The sequence below is a fragment of the Tursiops truncatus genome, chromosome 1 (assembly GCF_011762595.2).
Source record: "Tursiops truncatus isolate mTurTru1 chromosome 1, mTurTru1.mat.Y, whole genome shotgun sequence".
Lineage (NCBI taxonomy): Eukaryota > Metazoa > Chordata > Mammalia > Artiodactyla > Delphinidae > Tursiops > Tursiops truncatus.
In genome coordinates, this window is record NC_047034.1 from 66,445,219 (window position 1) to 66,468,198 (window position 22,980).

Genomic DNA, 22,980 nt, shown 5'->3' on the forward strand with positions numbered 1-22,980 from the left:
TGTACTTTGCGTTCGCTGGGTGGGGCGAGTTCCGAGCCCAGCGGTGGTATCACGGTTAGGCCTTAAGATCCCTGACGTCACTGTGTTGTTCCTCGAGGTGCCGTCCTGCGGCTCCTAGTCTTCCCTGTGGCCCCACGGCTCGGGGCGCCCCCCCTTTTCCCAAAACGGACAGCGGAGCTGGACTGGGAGCTGCGTCATCCGGGTGGCGTGTGTCCGACCACCCACACAGAGGGTTGCGAAAGCGCGGCAGCCGCCGACGTCTCTGCGCAGAACCCCAGGGGCGGGCCTGGCGCGCCCTCTGACCTTGCGCCACTGTTTCGTCTTAAGCTGGCCAGGTAGTCGGGGCCGTGACCGTCTTTCTGTTCTATGGTGTTTGGGGTCGCAAACACGTGAAGCCAGACCCATTTACCTTTGCACAAATGGGCACCAAAAAAAAAAAAAAGAGAGGAAATGCAAGCAAATTTATTAGGTAACCTGAGAAAAATGAAAAGCGCGCGCCATAGAGAGGTAAGCCCGATGTCAGTTTTGTGTGACTGTGGTCTTAACCTCTCTGGGCCTCAGTATATGACACGAAAAGTGTTGTTGGACTGGTTGACCTCCAAGGCCGTTGCTGTGCGACTGGTTATAATTGCCTGTATACCATATAACTTTGTGTGGATGTGCACATGCGATTATATGCTCGGCACTGTGCCTTTGAAAGCTGTGTTTACGCGTGGCACTTGGCACATTTTCTGCAAGAAGTCCAAAATGTTGAAATACCAAAACATCTAGATTTAACAAAATACCTGACTAAGAAATTCAGGCATCTCGGTTCCTTTCTTCTACCTTCTTGAGTGCAAAAGCCTTTTAATTTTATCAATTTCAAAATCATCCACTGCATTAAGTAACTGAAAAATTTACCCTGGATGAGTAATGCTGGTAGTTACACATTCAGGAGGTTGAACACTATCTTTCATGATCACAGAATGTCATCCATTTGTTTGAAAGATTTATAGTTGTAGTGGTTATGAACATGACATCTGCAGAATTCCAGCTTCTTTGTTGCTTGGAATCTTTGGCAAGTTAACTTTTCTACATCAGTTTTCTCATCTATAAAATACAGACAATAATAAATATGCCCCTTAGGGGTGTTGTGAGGATTAAACCAGTCAATACAAGAACAGAATGTGGAACAGAGTAAATAATAAATTGTAATTGTTTTTATGTGAGTGCTTATGCTATGTCAGGCACTGGTCTAGGTCCTGAATACCTTGATATACTTAGCATCATCTAGAAAACCTTTTGTTGTTTGGATCCCTGATACTATAAAGAACATTTCTTGGGCTTCCCTGGTAGCGCAGTGGTTGGGAGTCCGCCTGCCGATGCAGGGAACACGGGTTCATGCCCCGGTCCGGGAAGATCCCACATGCCACAGAGTGGCTGGGCCCCTGAGCCATGGCCGCTGAGCCTGCGTGTCCGGAGGCTGTGCTCTGCAGCGGGAGAGGCCACAACAATGAGAGACCCGCGAACCGCAAAAAAAAAAAAAAAAAAAAAAGCCATTTCTCTCAAACCTTTCATGATAACTAAAAACAAAATTACTCCCATTAATGTTGCTGAGGTCCCCCTTGAAGAGACCTAGAAGCCTCCACACAATAATACAGCTTTGTGACCTTTAACGAAGGGAAAAGAATGTAAGACAATTGCTTTCTAAAAATATACTGTCACTCATCTACATTTCTACTCCCTGAGGAAGAAATATATGAGAATTTAGAAAAATTTGACCTAGGAGACCAGATTCAAAATCACAGTTCAACCCTGAATTCTTCCTTTATAAAATGAGGATAATACCTAACTCACGTGGGTGTAGTAAAAATTAAAAGATAAAGACTCTGTAATAGTGTCTGGAGTATTATAGGCATTCTATAAATCTTAGATGAATGAATGAATAAAGAGAAAAATCACTATTAAAGAGTTCATTAAAGAAAAAGGAAGAACTGAGCCCAGGACAAGTGTTTTCAACGCACTATTATAAAATCAAATTTTTACTTTTACCCTTTGTGCTAAAAATATTTTTCTAGTTTCTAGGCATAAAAAGGGCCGTAATCTCATCTTACCAGATAAATATCCAGAAACGTCTTGCCTAAAGAGTTATTTCTGTCTTTTAAAATATTTTTTATATACATAGTCTTTTAAAAACTAACGGCAGTGACTTCCCTGGCAGTCCAGTGGTTAAGACTTCGCGCTTCCACTGCAGGGGGTGTGGGTTCGATCCCTGGTTGGGGAACTAAGACCCCGCATGCCACGTGGGGTGCAAAATAAATAAAATTAAAAAATAATGGCAGAGAAGGCAAGGATGCTCACTATCCATGATTATTTAACATGACACTGAAGATCTCTTCTAATGCAATTAAGAGGAATAGTAAGAAACTTAAGAATTAGAAAAGAATAAGCAGAACTACCTTGAATTTCAAATGACATGAGAGTACCTGGAAAACTCTAGAAAATAAGATTAACTCAAACTATGAGAATCAATGATAAGACTAAATCATAAAAGATTTCAGTAAGGCTATAAAATGAACAGATAGAAGTCAATCATTTTCATATACACAACTAGTTAGAAGACATGATAATAGAGGAAAATCCCATTTACGATAACAACAAAGGACATTAAATGTAACACAAAATGTGCAAAAGCTGTATAAAGAAAGCTGTAAAACATTCCTACACAAAAGCCATAAAGATACCTGATAAAAGGAAAAACACCCTTTGTTAATGTATAAATTACACTCCATGTTATATTATAAATGTATAAACTAGACAAGCTGATACCAAAGTGCTCATGGAAAAAGAAACATGAAAGGATAACCAGGAAAGCACTGAAAAAAACTAAAAAACTACAATAAGAAGCCTACCTACCAGATACTAAAATATTCTATGAAACCCCTATAATTAAAACAATGTGGTAGATTGTGAATACATGTGAACAATGTGAACAATTGTGAATAGTCAAATGGAATAGACTAGACAGTCCACCTTTATAATATAGTACTTGGGCCTATTTAGGCCCAAGTACTATATCATAAAGGTGGCATCTCAAACCACTAGACTTTTGAGTAAATGGGACAACTAGGTAGCCACTTGGAAAAAGATGAAACTAGATCCGTACTTCACACCATTCGTAAGAATAAACTCCAAATACATCAGAGATCTAAGAGTAAAGTATGAAATCATACAGGTAGTAGAAGAAAACATGGAATACTACATAGCTACATGGAATACTACACAAAACAAAAAGAGAGACTGATACGAACTGAAAAGGGGTGACTTTCAGGACATTGGTATGTGTGAAAGAAAGCAAAGTGCAAACAAGTGTACATAATGAAAGAAGGGGAAATAAGAAAATGTACACACATCTGCTTATTTTTGGAAACAAAACAAAGCAGGAAAGACAAACCAGAAACCAATAAGATTAGTTATCTGCAGCGGGTGGGTAGGAATCAAGTGGAGGAATGGGGAGGGAAGTCACACTTTTCTAAATACAACTTTCTGTATAGTTTTGACTTTTGGAACCCTGTTAATGCTTTACATATTCAAAAGATGAAATAAAAATAACAAAGAGGGAGGTTGAACCCTGAAACAGAAACCAAACAAACAAATCAACCTAACTGTATCTTAAATAACATAACTTTTTACTGAAGGTTCCTTGGGGGAATTAACCCAAGTAAATTTTGAAGACAGTATTTTTTCACAGCTTTATTGAGGTTGACTTCAAATAAACTACAGATATTTAAAATGGACAATTTGGTGATTTTTGACTTATGAATATACCTGTGGGCACAGTATTTTAACTTTCTACCCTCAATCTAAAGACAAAATGAATTGTAAACAAGTGTTAAACTCTAGTTAGTAGGTTGGCTTTTCACAGTGGTGTGGGTTAGCAATTCTGAAACTATTTTGTTTGTATCGTGGAGGTGAGCAAATGACTAAATGTATTGAAGATAATGAGAGAGAAGTTACTTCTGGAGAAGAAAATTACACATATGGAAAGGCAGAGAGGCTAGAATTACCTCTTTAGTGCAGATTGGAATTGAAGTTAGCATGAACTCATGATTATTAATCCCAGTACAGAAATTGGCATACATATGTGTGTATATGTGATAGAAATGCATATTTTGGGGAAAATGCTAGCAGTTAGTGAATTTGGGTAACGGGTATATGGAACTTCTTTATACTGCTCGACAATTTCTCTGTAAGGTTGAAATTATATAAAAATTTTAAAGTTCAAAAAATTAGAATACAACTAATGGTGGAGTTCTTCACTATCAGTCCAAACAAAAAAAGAAAATCTTTAACCCACGGAGCACACAGCTCTGGAGGAAAGGACCGAGGGTGTGAGAGTCAACAGAATCATTTGCCTGTCCCCTGTCACATGCCCTCAATCACCGGGTCGGAAAGCCTCATCACCTGGGAAGCTGTAAATGCCACACAGTACTGTTTTGGGTGACAGCTGTGCTCCCTTAGGACAGGCATCATGCTAGGGAAGTGTTTTTCTCTAATTCTCAACCTTCCAGTTGAAAACAGGCTTAGATGAGGAGTATGGAAACGTGTTGTGCAGAGTGGGGAATGGCCTGGAATCCCTGGCTATTTATATGGATGTCCCTGGGCTTGAACTATTCTCTTAAGAACAAACTGGCACATTTTTCAGTATTCAATCAAGAACAAATAGATGTTTTTTTCAAAATATGTTTACTGGGTTGTTCTGTGCCAGTCCTTGTGATAGATACCACGGGGAATCAAAAGCTAGGGTCTGGGTCCCCAGGGAATATATAAACATGGGGGAGATGTTCCTTTTTCAAGCCAAGGGGCCATAGTGCAACAGTGAATGCACAAATGAAGGATTTCAGAGCTCAGAGAAGGGAGAGAATAAAATAAAGAAATTTCTTAAAAGGATAGGCCAGTAGGGTTTGAGAGAGCCAGGAGGTGAGAAGCCTCACTCTTTAAGAGTGCCACCCCTTGATCCCCAGCCTTAATAATGGGGCTTCTATGAGCCAGTTATTTGTTTTCACACTGGCAACACCTGATGCCTCCTTAGCAAAATAAACCAAGGAATTTGTACTCAGAGAACTTAGCAAGAGATCTAGTAGGGTTGGTACTAAATAAACTGTGAAATCAGAAGCATCGAAAAGGGAATATTTACCAAAGGGTATGTATTTTGGGTAGTACGTATGATCCCAACTTGGCTTTAAAAAAAAAAAAGATAATACTTTCATTAGTTAGATAGATAGATAAGATAGATTAGATAGATAATAGGTAGATAGAGGCTGTGAGATTAGGAAAAATCACCCTAATTCACTGAACTTCCCTTTCCTTATCTACAAAATAGAGATAACAATACATGCAATATATCTTACAGAGTTGGAAAGAGAATTAAAAGAGAAAGGACCCAGCACACAGCAATTATTCAATAAGTGTTAGGTGAATAAATAAGAGAAGGAAAGAAAAATAAAGAAAATAAGGGAAATGGAGTGGTCCTCTATTAAAAATACAGAATCATGTTGGGATTCCAAGAAAGGTGTTTTAAATGGGCTATTATCAGACACATTCAAAAATTCAGAAGTGTATACCAAAGAAGATCTTATGTTTTATCTTTTAGGGACAATGGGATTCCGGTGACTTCGGGGTGTTTTCTAAATTTACTAAAATGAAAATTATTTTACAATTAAGAGAATATATATTTTTTAATTTCAGAAAAGCAGGTATGTTACTTCACAAGTAAAGAGGCTACTTGCTTGCTTGTTTTTCCCTGAAGTTGTATCGGATATGTGCCAGTCTGTCCACACTTCCTTTTGTAGTACAGCCAGTGAGGATCCACACAGACTTTTCAAACAGGGGGCTGGTATTAATGAGCGTATACCAGGAGTCCTCCCTTCACTGTCCTGAATGTGATGGCCTCAGCTAGGCCCCTGAAAATCTAAAGGACTCAGGTTATTTCTCAGCAGTTCATCAGATCACCAGGAGGTCTGGCTTAGCATGAGTGTTTCATGAGATCACTATTTCCAAGAGACAAACAGATGAGTGGTGGAGGAATTAGGGCTTTGACTTTCCTGTTGATATTTTCCTAGGACTTGAGTCATCCTAACGTAATAGCTCATCATTCCTCCCACTCTCTAAATTTTCTGTAGCTCAGGCGGGGTTTTGAAATATTGTGAAATAATGAATACACCCTTTTATTTTTATATATATATATATATATATATATATATATATATACACACACACACTCAACATACAGCCCCTCTAAACTGACTATAATCTAGGAAGTAAATAAATAACAGGAAGAAATGAACCAGGGAGAGAGTAGATGAGTGCTGTGTGTAATAATTACAGAGATACACAGCCTCAGGACTCCAAATTGAGTAGGCTGTTATGGTGTGGGAGAGTGGACTTTAAATTCCATTCCAGTGCTGTTAGCCAGAGATTGTCTGGTCCATCTCCCTTAATTAATAGAAAAGGAAACAAAACCCCCCTAAAGTTAAGTGACTTATCAAAGGATAGAATAGATAATTAAGAAGCAGAACCAAGATTAGAAGCCTATCACTGTATAACAGGGTTTTTCTGGATTTAATGAGTGGAAAAATAATCCAGTCATTAAAAACCTCAACCACCATAATAAATGTTTCGAGTATATTTTCTTCTCTTCAAGCTAAAAGGCTCTCTACATTGAGTCCTGGGTCAAATATTTAATGCACCCTCTTGGGAGGCCACTTAGCTGGATATTTCTAAAGCACAGGGGGGCTGTCCCCAGGGGAAATTCCTTGGAAACTTAGCCTAGAATGGCATCTGGCCAGCACTGAAACCAGAGCTGCAACATATTTTGTTCTAAACCTGTCTCACCACCTATCTGGTCATTGTTCTCTTATGCCTCTCAACTCAATATGAATGACAAACCAAGGTATAGCATAAGTGGTTATTGTTGGAGATATCTCCTAGTCACCTATTCCTTCCTTATGAATCTACTACAGCTGAAATTTATTTTATATTTTCCAGGTAATATCTTTAAATAAGGAAAAGATAAAAATGGCATGTCACCTCCGAGAAATCTCATGCACAGCAAGGAGTTCCACAGATTTTTTTTGTTCCAGGCTCCACCTCTCCACTTGGCCTGTGTTACTTAATATTAATAGAAAAAAGACCTAAAATCGCAATAAAAGTCTCTGATAGTGCCAACTGGCTTAGCATCAAAATTGAAATACAAAATGCAGTTTCAAAACTTACTTGGTTCTCAGAGCTGCTGGGTAATTATTTCCTGTACCTCTCAACAGCACTCATTTACTCATTCACTTTGGTTTTGGCCGCTTAGCATAATAGGTAAGAATATGGACTCTGAAGCCAGAGAGCATGAGTTTAAGTGCTGACTATGCAATTACTTAGCTGAATGACCTTGAATTAATTGATGTCTCTGTCCCTCATCCCCCCATCTGTAAAATGGGGATAATGGTAGGACCTACTTACTAGGGTTGCTGTGGGGATTAATATTTTTAAAGTGCTTAGAGCAGTTTCTGACTCAGAATAAGAGCTTGGTAAGCTTTTGTTTAAAAAATAATATTTACTAAGTTTGGCTTACTGGGTATCAGGTATTGGGACTAGAATGGTGCAGCAGACAGACTCTAAAGTAACTCCCATGATCCCTGCCTCCTGGGTTGTGTAATCCCCTCCCCTCGAAGGTGGGCAGGACCCATGACTCACTTCCAATAGAATATGGAAAAGGTGATGAGATAATCATTCCCATGAATACATTATGCTATATGACAAAAGTGATGGGATGTCACTCCAATTATTAGGTTATATTATTTAAGACTTTTTGCTAGCAGACTCACTTTGACTTTTTTTTTACTGGCCTTGAAGAAACAAACTGCTATGTTGAGAACTGCCTATGGAGAGAGCCACATGGCAGGGAACTTCACACATGTTCTAGGAGCTGAGAGTGGCCTCCAGCCAGTAAAAATACAAATAAACAAAAAACCCTTAAGTTTGCAGTCCTACAGCCATGAGGAAATAAATTCTGCCAACAACTTGCCAGCTTGGAAGTGGATTCTACTCCAATCGAGCCTCCAGAAGAGAATGCAGCCCAGCTGACACCTTGATTGCACTGCAGTGAGACCTTGAAGCAGAAAACTAAGCCTTGCCCAACACCTGGATTACAGCCTTTTGAGAGACCCTGAACCAGATGCCCCAGGTAGCTGAACAGGTTGGAGAAAAACACACAACCATTCTGACTGGAGTCACTTTAAATTCATAACTACAATACTACGCAAATACCATATATTTCTATAGTCCACTCATTTTGCAATTCTCCTAGATAACTGTTTCACATCTTTTATTTCTCTCAAAGAGAAACGTTTGTAATAACCTTCTCCCCCATGCTCATTCTCAGCAGATAACCTTGCTTCTCCTTTCATTGAGAAAAAGGAACAATCAGAAAAGAGCTTCCTCAAGCTCCCACCACCACATCCAGCCATCTACTGTATCTGTACCTGTATTTTTATCTTGTCTCCAAGTGCTTAGAATAAACTATCATGGTCCAATCCTTCTACCCATGAGCTAGGTCCCATCCCCTTATGCCTCCTTAAGGATATCATGATTCCTAATAGGTATCTCAAAATTGGCATGTCTTTAACTAAGCTCCTGATCTACTCCTATTATCCTCTCCACTCTGCCCCACATACAAACCTACTTCTCTCAGTCTACTCTATGGTAACTGCATGCCCCTGGTTTCTCAGGCCAAAAAACTTAGAGTCATCCTTGGCACCTTCTCTCGTCCCAGAGCCAATCTACAGTAAATCCCATGCACTCTATCTTCAAAATATATCCAGAATCCTATCCATTTTCACCATCACTTTCTTCCATCCATGTCTAATCCAGCATCATCTCTTACTTGAATTGTACAGAGCAATAAACCCGCAACAGATCTCCTTGCTTCTACCCTTGCCCCTCTGCCAGCCATTCTCAATATAGCAGCCAGAATGATCTCTCGAATTGCATCACTCTTCTGCACGAAACCCTCTAACGGCTTTTTATCTCACTGGGACTAAAAGGCAAAATCATCAAAAGAGGGCTTCCCTGGTGGCGCAGTGGTTGAGAGTCCGCCTGCCGATGCAGGGGACACGGGTTTGTGCCCCGGTCCGGGAGGATCCCACATGCCGCGGAGCGGCTGGGCCCGTGAGCCATGGCCGCTGAGCCTGCGCGTCCGGAACCTGTGCTACGCAACGGCAGAGGCCGCGGCGGTGAGAGGCCCGTGTACCGGGGGAAAAAAAAAAAAATCATCAAAAGACCCGCAAGGTCCTACAAGAGCTCCACCCCACCCCACCCCACCCCACCCTGACATACAGTCCTTCTCTAACTCCCCCCTTTTATGCTGTCCATATCCTGCCCTGGTTCACCAGACCCCAGCCACACTGGAGCTTAGAATTTGTCCTGAGAGTGGTGGGAAGGCCCTGACGAGTTTTACAAGCCATCTTTCTTTCTTCTCTGCCTATAACGTAGGACAAAAGATAGACAGTTAATATCACAGACCTGCACTACTACGAAACTGTTGCGATGGGCCTTGCTGCCCCCAGCAAGGGCACAAAGGCTCCCTTTGCATAGTTGGTGGGGCTTGAGATACATTTCTTATTTTCCTTTTTGTGCCAAAAGAAAGATTAAAAGCAGAAAATTTAAAGACTGAAACTCTTAATGTTTTTAAAAGTTTTTTCTTAATTTTTTGTATTATACAAGTATTATAAGTATTAAAATTTGGAATGTACAAAAGAGGTAAGGAAGGAAGGAGGGAGAAAGGGAGGGAAGGAGAGTGAGGAAAGGGGGAGGGAGAGAAAAAGAGATAGAAAAGTAAGGAAGGAAGGAGGGAGGGAGGGAAGGAAGGAAAGAAGGAAGGAAGGAAGGAAGGGAAAGAAAGAAAAGAGATGAAAGAGAGAGAGAGAGAAAGAAAGAAAGGAAGAAATAAGGAAGGAAGGAAGGAAGAAATAAGGAAGGAAGGAAGGAAGGAAGGAAAGGAAAAAAATCATCCGAAGAACCTGCCACATAAAACAGTTCCTATTAACAATTATATTAAATTACTTTTTAAACCACCCCCACCCCTCCCCTCCCCAGGGAAGTGGGAGGAACAGTAGCTTCTCCTCTGAAGGCTTGACTTCATTTAGGATGCCACACCCTGCCCTGGCTGAGTTCACTTCTCACCCACAAGTTTTAGAAAAGGGGGTTTGCTTATGAGTCCATGACCTTTCTGGCATTTCACTCAAGTAACTTCTGACTAGGTTTTGTCTTGGCCATAAGGCTGTTTTTAAAAGAGAGTCTTGATTTTTCTCTTGATAGAAAAAGGATAAATTTAGTTGCACTACATTTTCAGCAGTTTTAATGAATGAGTGATAAAATATAAGCAGGCTACCCAAGAATAGAATAAATCTTTTCAAATTGAAATGACCATACAAACTCTCTTCTTCTCACTAGAATCCCTCATTAAATTATATCAGGATAGAATTCTACTGATCTCTGTGTTTTTTAAAAATTGATTTCTCCTTTTATTTATCTATCACTGAATATACTATCCTATTAGTGTTAGGTTTTATTAGTTCTATTGTAACTATTTTAAAAAGTTGTAATATTTTGTTTGGACATCATCATTTTTGTTTATATAACTCTTTAAAGATTGCTATTTATTGGTAGCCATAAAAGATGAAGCTTTAGGTCACAATTCAGTACACAGAAATAGTAATTGATAAAAAGTAATTTAGAAATTTTAAAATATAAATGAAACTTTCCAAATGGCAGTTGGTGACTCATTGATTACAGCATCCAATTATAGCCAGTTTGGATTATTTTTAGAATGAGGAAAGTACACATTTAATTAACAAACAATATGAAATCTTTCCAATTATGTGCTTAAAAATTTTCTGACCACAAAAATTTAAGAACATTTTCTAATAATTATTTTGGTCATTTTTTTCATCACCCATTCTCTTCACAATTGATCCAATAAAAGTATCTATGAACAATGCCCTAAATATGATAGTTACAAGACTGGCAGATTTCCAGAATTTCATTATTAAATATATTGGCTTGACATTTGTTATGCACAACAAAGTACATTTGGCTAAATTTAGTATAAAATTAATGTTTGCAAATCCTTTAGTTATTTATAACTATAGGTAAATTTCCATTATTTCTTAGGTGCATATTGTGAAATAGTAGACCTAAAACACAACTTTTTTAAAATGTGAAAGTGCCCCTTAAGTGATTCTATGCTGTCATAACTTCTCTCAGAAATCAAGTTTCAACAAAAGAAATAAATATCAATCAAGTAAATCATGGCTTAGAAAGCAAGGATGTTTCTAAATCATTGAGCTCTTCTCAAAATCAACTAAGATGTACAGAACAATTTCTACTGAATTTTACATGCATTTTTTTCTTATAGTCTCATTTCATCTTCATAATAATCCACTAGGCTAATTTCAATATCATCTTCATCTTATACATCAATAACCTTAGGCTTAGAAATGTTAAGTGATTTTTTTAAAACATCTTTATTGGAGTATAATTGCTTTACAATTTTGTGTTAGTTTCTGCTGTGAAACAAAGTGAATCAGCTATATGTATACATATATCCCCATATCCCCTCCCTCTTGCACCTCCCTCCCACCCTCCCTCTCCTGTCCCTCTAGGTGGTCACAAAGCACCGAGCTGATCTCCCTGTGCTATGCAGCTGCTTCCCACTAGCTATCTATTTTACATGAAATGTTAGGTGACTTTTGCAAGGTCTCATACCAGTGGCAGATTTTGAATTTGAACACATATTTGTCTGACTAAAAATTTCATTCTCTTAATCACTGTTTTAATAAGTCCATATCTCCAACCCTTTAATTTCCAAAACAGTAAGTACTCTCCTCATCACTCACCACCCATTTAGATATATATTACTTGGTGATGTCTAAAAAAGACAATGGTGACAAATTAAGTATCTGTGTACTTCTAATCAGTAATGTAGTGATATCTTATTGTTTTAATTTGCATTTCCCTGATGACATAGGATGTGGAGCATCTTTTCATATGCGTATTTACCAACCATCTGTATATTTTCTTTGGTGAGGTGTTTGTTAAGGTCTTTGGCCCATTTTTTTTTAACTGAGTTGGTATATTATTTTTTATCTTTTTATTTTCAACCAATTTGTGTCTTTTATTCTGAAGTTTATCTCTTATAGACAGCATATAGTTGTATCCTGACCTTTTTCCAGTCTGACATCCTCTGCCACTATATTAGTGTTTAGCCCATTTACATTTAATGTGATTATTAATATGGTTGGATTTATACCTGAAATTTTGCTATTTGTTTTCTTTATGTCTCATGTCTTTTTTGGACCTCCATTCTTCCTTTATTGCTTTCCTTATGTTAAACAATTATTTTTAGTGTAGCATCTTAATTCCTCTGCTGATTTAACTATAATTGTTTGGTGTTATTTTTTAACAGTTACTTTAAGAAATACAATATGCCTTGTAAGTTTTCACAATCTACTTTTGGTTAGTAATCACAATTCTGGTAAAGTTTAGCAAACTTGCTCTAATATAGCTTCATTTTCTCATATATATTACATATTTATATGTTATAAACCCAAAAGTAAAGTGTTAAAGTTATTCTTTAATACGATCTTAGGTCTTTTTTTTTTTAAGAGAAGAAAAGATTAAAATCTATCTTTGTCTTATATTTACACATATTTACCATTTCTGATGCTCTTCATTTCTTTGTGTGGATTCAAACTGCCATCTGGCACCACATCCTGTCAGCCTGAAGTACATCCTTTAGTATTTCTTGAAGGCAGGCCTGCTAGGAATAAATTCCCTAAGATTTTTTTTATCTGGGAATATTTGTAATTTACCCTCATTTTTTGAATCATGGTTTTCCAGAACGTGAAGTTTACTCATTTATTTCTCATCAACTTTTCTATTTTTACTGACAATTCCAATGGATATGGATTTCTCACTTTCCACCCAGATCAAGCCAGCCCTTCTAGCAGTGAAGCTGCTGGTTTTTACAGCCAGCCCCACCTTGGTAGCACTATCAAGGTATTAGGGTTGGGGAGTTGGAAACATCCCCAGGCAAGAATACCACAGACTCCCACTGCTTGTATAGAAGTTCAGCAGTTTCTCACAAATAAATATTTCTTAATTTGTTGTTTGTCTTTGGTCTTTTCCCAGACTCCTGAAATGATCATTTTTTGAAATTTTTGTCTAGTTTTGTACTTGTTTTTTGGGGAGAGCATTTTCTGCCAGAAGTACTGCTCTCTGATTTATATAGATTAAATATTCTCAAAGGATTTAATGCTTAGAACAGCCATTGACTTAACGCTTTATAATTTTGGCTGCTCAGGGCAGTAGGAGTGATTTCCTATCCTATTATAGAAACTTATTGCTCTAGAGTGTCACATTTTAACTTTATTTTTTCCTATTGGAAGTACAGCTAGTTCCTTTTCATGAGAGATAACAGGGGACTTAATTTACTGAGCATATACCAGGCTACTGACATGATACACTCTCTCATGCTCTATTTCTCTTTAAAATAATGATTGTGGGCTTTTTATAACTGTAAATGCAACATAAACTGGTTTTTGAAAAATTGAACAATACAGAAAAGATTCATCTCTCCAGAAATATTGTATAATGTCACCATCTAGAGAAAGACATACTTAACATCAGTCTACTTCCCCTCTCCCCCTCCACCCTTTAAATCTGTGTGTGTGTGTGTTTTGAAATTAGTTGCAGAAGGTGGGAATTAAATCTGCTCTCAAGATCATAGCCCTCTTCCAAGGTTCTAAGATTTGTAAAAATCTTTTTCTCATTCCAACTGCTGGGGTAGAAGAGAAAGCCATAGCCCTTTGAACTTGAACAGTGCCTAAGACATACATTTTGGTTATACAAAGATAAGCAAAGATTCTGTTCTTTAAGGAGAAACCAGATGTTTAGCTCCAAAAACTATATTGCCCTCTATATGCAAGAGTTTTTTCTCTGTGGGTACATATTTTATCCTCTAAGAATTTTTAAAATATAAATATGGATTGACTGCTTTGCTCTTAAAAATTATTGTTAACAGTAGGATAGACTGCTATCAGGAGAAAACTTGGACTAGAGAAGAAAATCATCTTAATTTGAGCTGGTGCTTCCCCCTTTTTCTTTCTTTCTTTTTTTTTTTTTTTATAGGAAGCAAAATGTAATTTACAGCCAGGCCCAGGAAGAAGCAAATCTTCAATAACCAAGGGTATGTTGGTTGAAAGAAGCAGCCAAACCAATAGCAATCTTTAATGTCTTGTCTTCTTTCTCCCAAGAGGGAAAAAATAAATGCTGTTCTTGGTTAGTTTGAGTTTTACTCATTTTTTTAGGTGAAGTGAGTAGGAAATCGTTGGCTGCTCTCATTGAGAGAGAGAGAACTGGAGTATCCCCATAACTCTCAGTCCAGAAAGGACAGCTAGTTCCTCTTTTCCCAGGAGCTGACGCAGTCTGAGTGGAAGGGAGTCATCATTACCATCTAACCAAAGCCTGAGGCATTCCCCTGAAATGTTGAGAAAGAGGGGAAAAAGTTCTTTCTCCAGTAGATGGGACTGGACTCTCCCAAGGGAACAGAAGCTGTGAGGCCACTCAGTTGAGGGAGTTTGATGGCAGAGGCTGTGAGAGAACAGAGGAGAACTGAGGGAAGAGGGGGTTGTGGAAGAAGAGATTGATTGATCAGTCAGTGCAGACTCTGTAAACCTATTTGGTAGCCATGGTGAGGATCTGCTCTTGACTCAGTTCTAGGGAAGCTATCAGTCTAAGATGCATGTGGGTACTGCACCAGAGTTCCAAACTATCTCAAATGGACCCAATATGTAGTCCATCTGCACTGTATTTTTTTAGCTTCTGAGAGCAAGATATTTTTGAAATCCAAATAATAAGATAATCCCAATTTCATGTCTTTGGGTTTCCCACAAGCAGAAAATCAGGTGACCACTCAACATGCTCTGTACCCAAGGAACACAATCTTGGACATACCAAGCAGCTGGGCTCCTTATTTCCACACACTCGTCTGTGAGTACTATCTTTACATAGCCCAAATGCCCATTAAATTGCTCCCCCAAAGAAAAGATGAATTCTCTTTGGAGGTATAAAATGCAGCTTGTGAAATCGTAATAGTTTTTCAATCTGGGAAAGCCACCCCAAAACTCTGCTAAAATGATCAGGGATTCCCTGGTTTCTTGTTCAGAACTTATATCTATGATCTTAATTATTCCATTTAGATTTTTTTTAACATGGTGCCTGGTTTTTTTGCGAACAATGTCTTTGGACTGGAAAAATATAACTTCCTATATCATACCAATTCCCTAGATTAGAAAGAGAAGGGTTATGTCACCCATCAGGCTTGGCTGCTAACTCAGCGTAGTCGGGCAAACCTGCCCTTTTCTGTAGATGGGCTATGAGCATTTGTTGAGTTGTTCTAACAGAGATCACAGTTATTGTACTTACCCTTGATTGAGAACTTTGTTTTTCCATAAACAAAGTTTCGAGTTTCTGTGTTGCTAAGGAACTTCAGAAGGGCTGTAGGTGTGGTAGGGGTGGTGCAGGGCAAGAATAATGAAAGGCCTATGAACTCAGACAACTGGAAGGCTGAGACATGTCGTAGTCCAAGTCCATTCATATCATGAGGTCAGTCATTACTAGTGTAATTTTTGTTTTCTCTTGAAAAAGTAGAAAATTAGTGTCCTGGAGCTCAAAGAAATATCATGAGCAATGAATGAAGTGTGGATTTTATCCAAGCACTGTAGTCTGTCCACATAGAACATATGTATGTGGGGCATATCTACAAAATTGTTCCGCTTTATTGAAGCTAACTGTGAAAAGTGTAATTAAAGAGAGACTTAAGGCTAGAAATTCTGGCTACCCTGGGGATAGACTGAATTAGGCCACAAAATTTTACTCTTAGCATATTAAACCAATAGCTTAAGAAAAAATTAGCCCACATGGGCCCTCACCTACATTAATAGTAAAATATCCTTTGTAAATTAGTCATCAGCCAACTAACCCAGCTTTTCATCCTGAAGTAATAATCCTCTTTTAGCTAGTCACACAGCTGTAAACTATAAGCAAAATGAAGAGCTCATAATCTTTGGAAGGAAAAGATAATATTAAAATCCCAAACAAAACTCTTGCCCAAAGCTTCATTTAGACCTGCCTGACAGCAAAATTGTATTAATGAGGTTAACTTTAATATAATAATTTTATATGAAACAAAAATTTGATGGTTGCAATATTTATTTTTTGCCCACAACGTCAAAGGGTAAAGAATATATAGTTTATACTTAATCATCCTTAGACAGCCTTAAGAACTTAAAAGAATAATAACAGTAAAAACAAGGAAGAAGGAAAAAACCTTAATAACTGTACGCTGGACCATCATAGTTGACACATTTTCCAACAACTGCAAGTAGAAATGAGTTTTCCAAATGTCAACTTGATAGAAATTAAAAGTATGGATTTGCCCAAAAATCCTGATATTTGGGATGTTTCTTACATCAAACGTAGTCAGGGTGAACTATGTACTAAACCAATACGGTTAGAGAAATGGAGATAATACTGAAAGGAAAAAGCTTTGAAAAGTTCAACCTGCAGCATGACATGGTCAGAATAATTAGGATGATGAGAACAAAGCAAAAGTAAAAAAAAACTCTTAATGGGGCGTTTCATGTGAATTAGCTCATTTAGTCATCATAACAATTTTATGATGTAATTACAACTATTATCTCTGTTACGAATGAGAAACCAAGGCTTGTAGAGTTTAAGCAGCTGCTTCAGTCACAGAATTAACATGTGAGGAAGTCTCTCCAACTGTAAAACTGCGATGGTGAATCATACAATCCCTCATCACTCAAACTTACCTGCATTTCCAAGTCACCTCCTTTGCCTGGTCTTTAAATCTCTAATTCTGCCTCTGTCTGTCTTTCTCTCTGTCTCTGTCTCTCTCACACACACACGTATGGCATCTGATTATCTCTGTCTCTTACCCTAGTAATTCGGCCTTTGTAAGCAGGCAAGTGGCCCTGATGTTCTGTCCAAAAAGATATTGGGGAACATATAGCATTAAAAAGAACAGATATTAAAAAGGAAAAAAAAACCCCTTCTGTTCCTTAACTCTTGGCCATTATGTCCACTTGTGATACCAACCAATGTTGCACCATCAACGGCCTTGCCAGATCTTCCCTATTCCTAAAGGTTAGCCCATTAGCTGATTTTCCTTTGGATTGGAAGAAGAAAATGATTATGTGCATGAATAGATAATATGAGTAAGTGGCCGGAAGCCATTTTGAGTGGCAGAATTCCAATTTGCCGAAACCATGAAAGTGACACCAGGTCACCACTTGGAAGCAGCCTAGGTCAGCGGCTATAGCTCCATGTTACCTATCATCACAGCACCAACATCCAAGTTCTCTTTCTTGGCTACAATCTAAAAGTCAGATGCTGAGGCCCTTGACGGATATTCAGCAATGATAAGAAGAGAGTGCTTTACCACAAGCTGGAAGCCATCTCTGATTCAAAGTGCTGAGTGAACACTTAGTCCCCACCCCTGCTGCTCCATGTGTAAAGAGCACCTTCAGAGTCTCACTCTTGCCATCACTCCACGTGCTTACCTACTCATTTCCAGAGGACCACGAGGGAACCGACGGGTAAGTTTGGGAATAGGAACTGGGCTTTCATAACCCATCTTTTCTTTGGTTCTGCAGAAAGCATAGGTTTTCTGCAAATGTCAGCCATTTGGTAAGCTTAGTAGTAAATCCTCTGCACTCGCCGTCACTGGATGTTAAGTCTAATTCTATGGTGCAGTATTAGGAAGCTTATTGTAGTCATGCACCAGAACTGCATTCTCCAGCTGTGCATCAGTAAACAGTAGCCATTTGAGCTCCAATTGCCTGACTTCTTTATCTCAATAAATTCAGGACCTGGTTCAGAGAAGAGGGGTATCTTTTTTTTTTTAATTATTTTATTTTATTTATTTTTGGCTACGTTGGGTCTTCATTGCTGTGCGCAGGTTTTCTCTAGTTGTGGCGAGAGGGGGCTACTCTTTGTTGTGGTGTGCGGGCTTCTCATTGCGGTGGCTTCTCTTGTTGCGGAGCATGGGGTCTAGGCACGCGGGCCCCAACAGTTGTGGCATGCAGGCTCAGTGGTTGTGGCTCACGGGCTCTAGAGCACAGGCTCGGTAGTTGTACAGCATGGGCTTAGTTGCTCCGCGGCATGCAGGATCCTCCCAGACCAGGGCTCGAACCCGTGTCCCCTGCATTGGCATGCAGACTCCTAACCACTGCGCCACCAGGGAAGCCCGGTATCATTTTTTTTAACTCTCTCTTTCCCTGACAGAAATAATGTAGTGTTCCTATTAAAACACATGTCCTTTTAGATGCAAGATAAATAAAACTCAGTTACTGCTCTTAAAGTTCTCAAATGCAATGGGGAGAAACAGAAAAGTTATTTAGCGTGAAGAAATTCTAACAGAGGTGGAGCACAAGATTCACTGGAGCACCAAGGAAAGAGTAGTTGAGTCAATCCACAGACCATAGCTTTACAAAGATGGTGGTGGTGTACAGGCTGATTCTTAAAGGATGAGTAGTTGTTTGCCAAGCACTGATGCACAGAAATGGACAAAATACTCTGAGCAGATATTGGAACACTGGGTCCAACGTCCAATACAGAGTTGGGGAGGAGAAGGCAGGGTATATGTTGAAGAGTTTGGTAAACATTGGAAGCAACTGGAGTGCTTGTTAAAAACACAAATGGGGGCTTCCCTGGTGGCGCAGTGGTTGAGAGTCCTCCTGCTGATGCAGGGGACACGGGTTCGTGCCCCGGTCCGGGAAGATCCCACATGCCGCGGAGCAGCTGGGCCCGTGAGCCATGGCCGCTGGGCCTGCGCGTCTGGAGCCTGTGCTCCGCAACGGGAGAGGCCACAACAGTGAGAGGCCCATGTAACGCAAAAACAAAAAAACAAAAAAACACAAATGACCAGGTTATACTACAAATTTACTGATCCAGAGGGAGGAGTAACCTGGGAATCTGTATTTTTAACCAGCACCCCAGGTAATTTTTTGATCAGGAAAGTTTGGGAAACACTAACTAAACTTGAGGAGCCATTGAAGAGCTTCAAGAAATGGAGGAATCTAATAAGAACAGTATTTTCAGCTGTTGATACAGTGGAGCTTGAAGGCAGGGAGCTCACTATAATAGTTTGAGGCTCTGGTGGTCCCAAACGTGCTGTTGACAATGGGCATAAAGGCCAAGGACTAAATTTAAAAGATATTTAAGGTGTAGGATGGGCAGGACTTAACTGACTGCATACTGACAATGACGGAGAAACTGGGTGGCTCCTGTTTCCGACATAGGTCACTGGGTGGATAGGCTATAAGCAGGAAAGAGAAGACAGTCAAGGTAGGTTTTGAGGTATCTCCTTAGCTAATGAGCAACTGTCCCTTCTGTAAGCACTGCCCCCTCTCCAAAGGAAGAGTCCACAATAATCTTTGCACAGTGTGGACTGGTTGTATCTTATTGATCTAGTATGGACACTTAAAAACACTATGCCAATTAGATTCTTTTCTGGTAATTTGTGATTGGACCTATGGAAAACCAGAGTTTTTAAACTGTGGCTGGAATTTTAATTGTTTGTGCTGTGGGCAGCCATATCCAGAGAGAAGACAGCAATAGTAATAGTAGTAGTAGCAGGAAGAAGAGGAAGAGGAGAGGCACTACTAAAGCAGGAATACCCCCAAATTAGCAGAGACTAAGAAAATAACCAGGAAGAATACCGGCAGCTTCCCATTTTTGGTTCCAACCTCTGTGTAAGACCTGGCTGTATTGCTACTCTTGTATTTCATAAACTCAACTGTGTCCTTATGATACATTCTTTTGTTTTTTGGTCTGTTCAATTCAGCTCTCTTTTATGTGCCATACAGGGATAAAGACTGCATACTGGGTTTTGGACATATCAAAATTTGAAGTATCCACAGGACATCCAAGTGAAAACATCTAGTAGGATGTTTGATACATTAGTCTGGTGTGCAAAAAAGCGGTGGAATGGCTGGGATGAAATACATATTTGCCTGTGTTTGGCATATAGGTTGAGGTTGAGTGAGAATGGTTATGGTCACTTAGATCATGGGAAAGGAGATAAATATAAGCTATCTAGACATTAAAATGATTCTGGAGGAAAGTTAAAGGCTTGTTATTTCAGAGGGAGTAGAAAAGATCCTTTGGTTATTGTGGTTAAAAATAGAATCTTCCCTAATTCTTAGAATTATTAAGTATGATTGAGGTCTAAAAACATAATTAATCTAATAATACTGTAAGTGATGAGTAATGGCAGACATTATTAGAAAGAAACCTCTACATGCAAATTTGACATAGTAGTATTTACTCCAGTGGAGCAAGAATGTTCATGCAGTGCCTTCCATTTCCTTTCAGGAAAACCCAACTACTACCGGACAACGTTGATGACCCTATCACCTACTTCACAGAATGCAGAAATTCAGGATGCAATACAACTGATTTGCTAAAGAGATTGGGAAGGATTTCTTAGTTTAGCTACAAATGAGGACCAGAATGCCTCGTGGAGTCAAAACTTTACCACACCTACTAAATTAGCAGTGGCCCTGGGATGTGGTCTGGGATGATTTCCAAACAAGTGTTAAGCATTATTTGTCATGGACTTTGGGCAATAAAATGTTTAACTTTTTTATTAAAGATCACTAAGATGTTTGTCAGTTATGATGGTTCCTTGGATCTTACTTGTTCCTTCTTTTTCCTTTTAAAGTCACACATTCCATTAAAATATTGTTTTAAAGTTTAGGCCCTGAAGCATATGCCATTTTCAGCATGCCATTCTTCTGTCCCAAATCCATAGTTAGTGACATAGAAAAAAGACAGGAAGGAAACATTTTAATTCTTCCAAATTTTCTTTGACCATGGAATTTGTCATTAGAAACAGAATTTTTAAAAAAATCTACTGTTTTCCATACATTGTTAGCAATTAACACATACTAAATTTAAAAGGCATGGTTTTGGGACTTCCCTGGTGGTCCAGTGTGAACACTCCCCCTTTCAATGCAGGGGGTGCGGGTTTGATCCCTGGTTAGGGAGCAAATATCCCACGTGCCTTGCGGCCAAAAAAACAAAATGTTAAAAAAAACAGAAGCAATACTATAACAAATTCAATAAAGACTTTAAAAAAATGGTCCACATAAAAAAAAAATCTTAAAAAAAAATTAAAAAATAAAAGGCATAGTCCTGAAAATAATTTTTTTGTATGATATTTACTATTTTGTCAGGCATATTCAGGTACTTAGTAATTATAGCTCTGCTTTCCCCTGCAGTCATAATTGAGAAATCCAAAGGATAAAATATACAGTTCAGGCAATATTGTTTCCCCTAAAAAAATTTTTATTTTTAAATTTATTTTTATTTTTTGGCTGGCCATGTAGCTTGTGGGATCTTAGTTCTCTGACCAGGGATTGAACCCAGGCCCTGGCAGTGAAAGCACAGAGTCCTAACCACTGGACCACCAGGGAATTCCTGGAAAGCACATTTTAAATGAAGTGTTAGCATTTATTAAATTACAAGAAAAGGGACAGATTTAAATATACAATCTAAGCTACTTTTTCCCAAACTCAGTTCTGCAGAACACTAACATCCCACAAATTCCCAACAGGTATTTTAAATACAAAAGAGTATTGATTGGGTCCTGGGAGGAGGAAAAACATGTTATAAAAGACATTGAGACAATTGAGACAAACTGAATATGGACTGTATATTGAATATTTCTGTATCAATGCTAAATTCCAAGGGTGTGATAAAGGTTTCATGGTTATAGAGGACAATGTTTTTATTTATTTATTTATCTATTTTGGCCGCACCATGTGGCATGTGGGATCTTAGTTCCCCGACCAGGGATTGAACCCACGCCCCCTGCATTGGAAATGTGGAGTCTTAACCACTGGACCGCCAGGGACGTCCCCAATGTTTTTATTCTTAGGAGAGTCATGCTGAAGTACTTAGGGGTCAAGTGTCATGATATCTTCAACTTTCAAATGGTTCAGAAAAAGAGAAATTACCATTCACTTATGTATATAAAGGGGGAAGAGCAAGAGATAAAACAAATGTGGCAAATTCCTAGAGGGGGCCGGATCAAGATGGCAGACTAAAAGGACATGGAGCTCACCTCCTCCCACAAACACATCAAAAATACATGTGGAACAATGCTCACAGAATACTTGCTGAACGCTGGCAGATCTCATAAAACAAAATTGCAAGAAAGATCACCAAGTAACTGTGTAGGATGAAAGAGAAAAAAAGGAATCGGGACCGGAGGAGGAACCTGTGAAAGAGGAAATGTTCCCTCACCCTGAGAAGCCCCTTCACCAGTGGGGAGGTCAGCCAGGACAGAAAGGAAGCTTCAGAGGCTCAGAGGAGAGTACAGCAGCCAGCTTGCAGCAGGCAGAACAGAGAGAGACCAGCACAGAGGGTCTGTGCCACCTCTCTACACTCCCCAGGCCCAAGACGTGTCTCCTGGTGCACATGGGGGCTGGATGCTGAAACTCTGGCTTCAGCAGGCAGACCCAGGGAGAGGGCTGGGGTAGGCTGCATGGAGACAGTCTGAAGGAGCTGGAGTGTGGTCTGGGCCACACCCAGGGTGTGTGCAGGAAGGAGCCCAGGTCCGCCACTGAAGCCCCATTGTTAATTTGCGTACTCAAAGGGAGGGGCTGGGCCCACCATAGCAGCCTCATTCTCGGCCTGCTCACAGCTGGTGCAGTTCCACCTCTAAGAGTTCTGGGAACAGCAAGCACTGGCGGCTGTCCCCATGCAGAAGCGGAGCTGAAATCCTAGCCCTGTCTCAGCGGCTGTGCAATCCATAGATTTATATGCTGGCAGTGTTTTTGTAAACTCATTGCCCGCGGG

General features: G+C 39.3%; 1 protein-coding gene and 1 long non-coding RNA gene across 11 annotated transcripts in view; one reads left to right on the plus strand and one right to left on the minus strand.

Annotated features, from left to right (window-relative positions):
• Positions 1-22,980, minus strand: part of UHMK1 (U2AF homology motif kinase 1) — a 103,959-nt gene that overhangs the window by 37,732 nt on the left and 43,247 nt on the right. The window lies entirely within an intron of this gene.
• Positions 11-21,219, plus strand: LOC109549459 (uncharacterized). Its single transcript, XR_004526406.2, has 3 exons — positions 11-507; positions 7,027-17,711; positions 20,491-21,219. It is a non-coding gene; the product is annotated as an uncharacterized lncRNA (long non-coding RNA).